Source organism: Papio anubis, chromosome 15 (assembly GCF_008728515.1).
Source record: "Papio anubis isolate 15944 chromosome 15, Panubis1.0, whole genome shotgun sequence".
Lineage (NCBI taxonomy): Eukaryota > Metazoa > Chordata > Mammalia > Primates > Cercopithecidae > Papio > Papio anubis.
This window is the reverse complement of record NC_044990.1, coordinates 66377474-66383473: the sequence shown is the minus strand read 5'-3', so window position 1 is coordinate 66383473 and position 6000 is coordinate 66377474.

The window sequence follows — 6000 nt, the reverse complement described above, 5'->3', positions numbered from 1 at the left end:
TTAAGAATACATCAAAAATAATATGTTATTATATTAATGCAGCACAATGTTTTTATCAATAATTCAAAATTTTACCTTTTCTAATGGTAAGACACCACAGTATCTTCCTTAAATTATCTCAAAATTTAATAATTCACAGTCAAAAATTAAAAACCAGGTAAGAATGCAAAGCACCATGAGCGAGAGCCAGAGAAAAAACAAAACAACAACAACAAAAAGAACAAAAATAGGAGCAAAAACCACCAGGCAGAATCAGAAGATATTGGACTAATGAGGTAATGGACAGAAAATAATTATATTTTAAATGAGGGGAAGATATTAAAAATTTGTTGGAGAGATTAGCATAATTAAAATTTGAAGTGGTATATTTATAAGTAGTAGTTTTCTCTTTATTATTATTTAAAACATATTTTGACTTTAGAGGATGTGCTTTGAACTTTCAAAGACAAAAAAAGGATGAAAACTGATTCTTTATGAATTCTTTTTTTTTTTTTTCCTATGAAAGACTGTTATTTTCAAAGTCTTGTATTTTGGTAACACTCATTGACAGTGTCTGATTAGAAGTAATGCCAGCAGGTTATCAAATCACTGCCCTTTCCTGCTTTCTTGGAGTCATTTTCAACAATTCATTTTAACATCTGTATATTTTATTGCTCTAAGTTTGATATATTACAGAGATGTTTTCATGTTAGTATTTGCTTGCCAAAAAATTGATAACAAGAGAAGACATAATTCAATGTAGTTAATTTATTTATGAATACAAATGTTATTGTTGATAATCCACTTTTATCAAATATAGTAGAAATGTTTGTATTTCCCTGTGTTTGTATGTATTTGTCTTTGCACTTGTCATTCACCTAATTCAGATGAAAATATAAATTATAATAAGGTATACAAATAAGTAGTTTAAACAATATGAGGAATTTATTAAAATACTAATTTTATATTATTTAAAATGCATAATCATAGATACTGTATTTATCCTACTTAAAGTCTGTAAAATGCTGCTATATATATATATATACACACGTATGTACATATCTGTAAATGTTTTAAATGCATGATTGCAAAAGAGTAAAGACTGAGCAGAGAAAAAATAGTACATGAGATTATTGAGATGTAGACTAGTACTAAAACTACAATTTATCTGAAGGGTACACATCCACAATGGGTGAGCCTGAGCTTAGTTTTGAAAAATACATGACGAGAGGTAATAAGAAATAAGTTAGAAGTTTAAGAAAAGACTCCAATTCAAAACTAGCACACCAAAAGTAAAGCAGTATAAAGGAGAAAAATAAATAAAACAGTTTTCTTATTTTCTTAGATTTGGTGGTAAGTGGGTGGGGGAAATAAGGTCCTTGATAAATTGTAATAACAAGTTGATTTTCTTCACAGAGTTTACAGTTGGATCTTCTCTATGTATTTGAAAAATAAAATAAGTGGAGAATTTAAAGTGATGCCCTCATGGTAAAAACTTGGGAGATGACAGAGAAAAAAGGCAAGTTCTGACTGGAGAACTGAAATTCTAGCAAGTTCAAATAAAGTCTCTCAAAACTTTAATAATTCACAGTCAAAAATTAAAAAGCAGGTAAGAATGCAAAGCACCATGAGCGAAAGCCAGAGAAAAACAAAACAAAACAACAATGACAACAAAAAAGAACAAAAATAGGAGCAAAAATCTCCAGGCAAAATTAGAAGATATTGGACAAATGAGATAATGGACAGAAATTAATTATATTTTATATGCTTAAAGAAATAATGTGCCTAAAAATAAAAAAGAATGTACACAGTTTTTGAAAAATCAATTTTCAAAATGAACCAATTAGAATTTTCAGAACTCAGTAAGTTATGAGGATATGTAGACAGTATAAAAAGACTTAAAAATTCAGAATAATTCAGAGAAAGAAAATGAACTACATACAAATACTTTTTAGACTTATAATTTCCTTATAAATAAAAATGCATGTTAAAGGTCAATAAAATGCTGCCTTCCATGTGCTGAGTAAAAATAACTTTCAGTCTGGAAATATAAATGAGCAAAAAATATTTCAGGATTAGTAGCAATACAAACACATTTTCGAATTGTAAGAAGTAGAATGAGGGAAAACTGTACAACTCACATTAATGGAAATGTTAAAAGGTATTCTTAAATAAAAAATGAAAATAAAACCAAATGAAACTTCTGAGTTTATAAATATGTGGGGAATTCTAAATAAAGATTATGGAAAAGACATAGTGAATTTTAGTTTTTGAGTAAAAGTAAGAAAACAGAAACCGTGTATAACTTAAGAGTGGAAAGGAAGGACACAGGAGAAAAGATTCTACTGATGATTGGGAAGAAGGATAATTTCTTTTTCACTGTAAATGCCATTTATTTTTTTCCAGCCAACTAGTCTTTCTATTACTTCCAGCTCAATGTCGACTAAAATAATAATAGCAGATATCTTCCCCTTCCCCTAGTATCAACCTGTTTGTTGTTAACTAACTTGTATTTTAAATTGTCACATAATAAGAAAAATGAACATTTTAAAAATATTTTTACTTTAATTTTTCATATGCTTAATCTTTTAAATTTGGGGGCATAATAAACCAAATATATGTTTCTTCCTTCAATTTTAAAATCAAATAATTGTATAAATAATTCATTATTTGGTAAGCATATGAAAGTACACACCAAGTTTTTTCCCTTACTCTCCCAATATGATGTGCAAAAACCAACCAGTTAATAATTGCTATGCCTTCATGCATGAGTGCATGCTTACATTTTCCATCCTACTGAGAATCATTGAAATCACCTGTGTTATAAGCATAGAATCTGTATTGCTCATCATTAAGCAGTCCTGCTTAAATTCCAACATTAAAGGCATTGTCAGGAAAAAAATGGCCAAAGTCATGTTTTTCCTAAAAATTAATAACTATTCAAAATAATATATGATCTAAATCCTGAACCCTAGACAAGTCTCTTTTCTGTTTAGAGTACTGGAAATATACAATGTAGGAAATAAATAATGAGACTTTAATTTCATGTTTTTTATTAGTCACAATGTTAGCAGCTGTGTTCCTTCTTTACTAGAAGATCCTAGAAATAAATGCAGGTGTTCCTGAAGACAAATGCAAATGATATCAACGTCTTCATTTTTTAATCCACTGAATGTTTAATTATGGAATGCTGTCTTTAGATTTTATTTATGTTAATAGTAATGCCTTACAAAATAGATTCAGAGCAAGAGTTAAACTTCAGAGAAGTTCATGAATTATTCTTATCATCAATCTTGTCACTGTTGACAAATGCTCCATATGTTCACAAATTCCTATGCTTTGCTTGATTTTTAATGTACATTCAATATCAACACTTGAATAAAATCACATGCAAAATTTAAAAAGAGGATAGTAGGCCACTATGCAATTTGGAATGTTAAATGTTATTTTACCTTTATTATTATTTGTTGCAAAATATTTATTTCTACATTTTGCTATATCTACTTACATATGTGTCTTATGTAATCTACTAAAGTGCAATCACTTCAAGGCCAAGGTTCATGTTGTATACAGTTTTATATGTTTAACAACAGTTGTAGGGCAATATTTTAATAGATGTTGCGAGGTGGTGCACAAAAAAACTTACAAATAAGAGATATACATAAAATATTTTGTATGACTGCCTCTGTCCTTCACTGTGTAATAAAGATTTTAAGTATGGATACTTTGCATACTTCGATACAAAGTGACTTTAGGGAATATTTAGTTCATCTGTGCCTCAGTTCTCTTATCTATAATAGGAATGTAAAGGGTACTGGCTATATTTGAATGTGTCCTCTGCAAAATTTATATGTTGCCAATTTGATAGTATTAAGAGGTAAGACCTTCAAGAGGAGATTAGGCCATGAGAGTTTCTTCTTCATGACTGGGATTAGGTGTCCTTATATTAGGTGTCCTTATAAAGGGGTTTCACAAGGGACTTTGTTCTCTCCTGCCTTTTTGTCATGTGAGGACATGAGAAAGTCCTCTCCAGATGCCTTGATCTTGGACTTCCCAGCCTCTAGAACTGTAGAGAATACATTTCTGTCCTTTGTAGGTTACTGAGATTTAGATGTTCTGGTAAAGCAGCACAGATGGATTAAGACAATACCTATCTCATTTTTATCATGAGGATTACAGATTTTGTAAACAGCAAAATATAGTGCCATATATAGAAATGCCATATAAATATCAGCTGTTACTATATATTAATTACTTAGGAAGATTTACAGCATAATTTTCATTAATCACTAACAGAAATGTATTATTTCTTACCATTATGAATATGGGCAACAAGTCACTGTAGCCTTATCTTTGTTAGCAATAGAATTCAAAAGTAATTTTATATAATACTGCAGGTTTTGCAGATATCTCAAATCATTACTTCTACTCATCACTACTTCAAAAGTATAGTTGTTTTTAAATGTGTTGGTATATCTTAATTTATCATATGAATAAGGAAACATACACTACATATACTATTCCAATTTTGTGGGTTGGTTATTCTTACAAGTACATTTTAATATAATTTATTTTATTTTCAAACTTACATCTTATATTTTATATACTACAAAATTATTTTAAAAGGTGGTCTGTAGTCTTCACCACATTGTCACAGGGACTCATGTACAGAGAAAATGAAAAATCTCTGTGTTAGGGTGTGTGGTACTTGAAAAATGAATTTTAACAACTAATCCCAAACATTGGATGACTTTTTCAGAAGAAAATAGCATATGGATTTCTTCTATTTCATAGGGTATAAAGAAAAACATATACTATTTATAAAATGAAAGTTTCAAATAATTAATGAGATTAAAACATTAATACAGGGCTAGCATTGTAAAGTGGACTGAAAGATCTCAAGATACCAAATAAAGCATATATTAGGTTTTTTTTTTTTTTTGAGAATGTATTCATTAAACATTTACTATCATGGTTTTCAGGTCAAAGGACAGGTGAACTTTGGAGAATATCCAGTCATTGTAGTCATCATGATATTTTAAATTCCGTACAAGTATAACAGAGATATAACATAAAGGCAACAGATAATAATACATAAAAGGAAAACAACAATAATGCAATGGAATGGGAATAAGAATGAGATGTCAATTTTCCTTTATGAAAAAAATAGAAATTTCATGGTACATATAATGTTTCTTCACCAACTTGAATAATTTTTTTTTTTTTAAGGCTATCATAGATCCTCAAGAAAGAAGACATCACTTACTAAAGGAAAACTTGGTGATAAAAAATTCAGTTTCCATCCTATTCAATCTTGAGAATCTCACTGTCTACAAAACTGCTTGTCAGGAAGCAGGAGAGTTTCAGAATTAGATAATAGAGAAGTTCAGTGAAGTGTAATGTGCATTAAGAAGTAGAGAATTTCAGTGCTACCTTCGGGGAAAATGTCCTTTGGTTCCACTATGATACACTGTCATTGACCTGCATTAAACATAAAATGTAATATTGATTTTTAAATGCATTTTGAAATGTATTCTACACATACTACTTAGATGAGAAATCTTTTATATTTTAGGTAAAGATTGTGGTATTTGTACATGATAACTCCATCTGGTTTTAAATTAATTCTTCAGCAAGCCACAATAATTTAATAATTTATCTAACTACATGAAACTAATTAAATCTAACATTTATAATTGTTACAGATTCATGCTTTTTATGTCAACTCCGGCTACTTGTCCCTAATTTGACTTTTTAACACTAGCACCCCCCCAAAAAAAAATCTTATTCAAGGAGACATGCCATGTGTGAAATTGCAAAGAAAGTCTGATAGAATAACAAAAATGTTTTTGAGAAAAAAATCTTGTTTTACTACTTTTTTGGTTGTTTAGAATTTGATTGTTTATTACAACATTTTTTAACACCTGCTATGTTATGGGGTGACATTCTACTGGAGTAATCAAAAAGGAAATATAATTTTTTGCCAACTAGTTCCTCAGATCTAATAAGGAAAGGGATAAT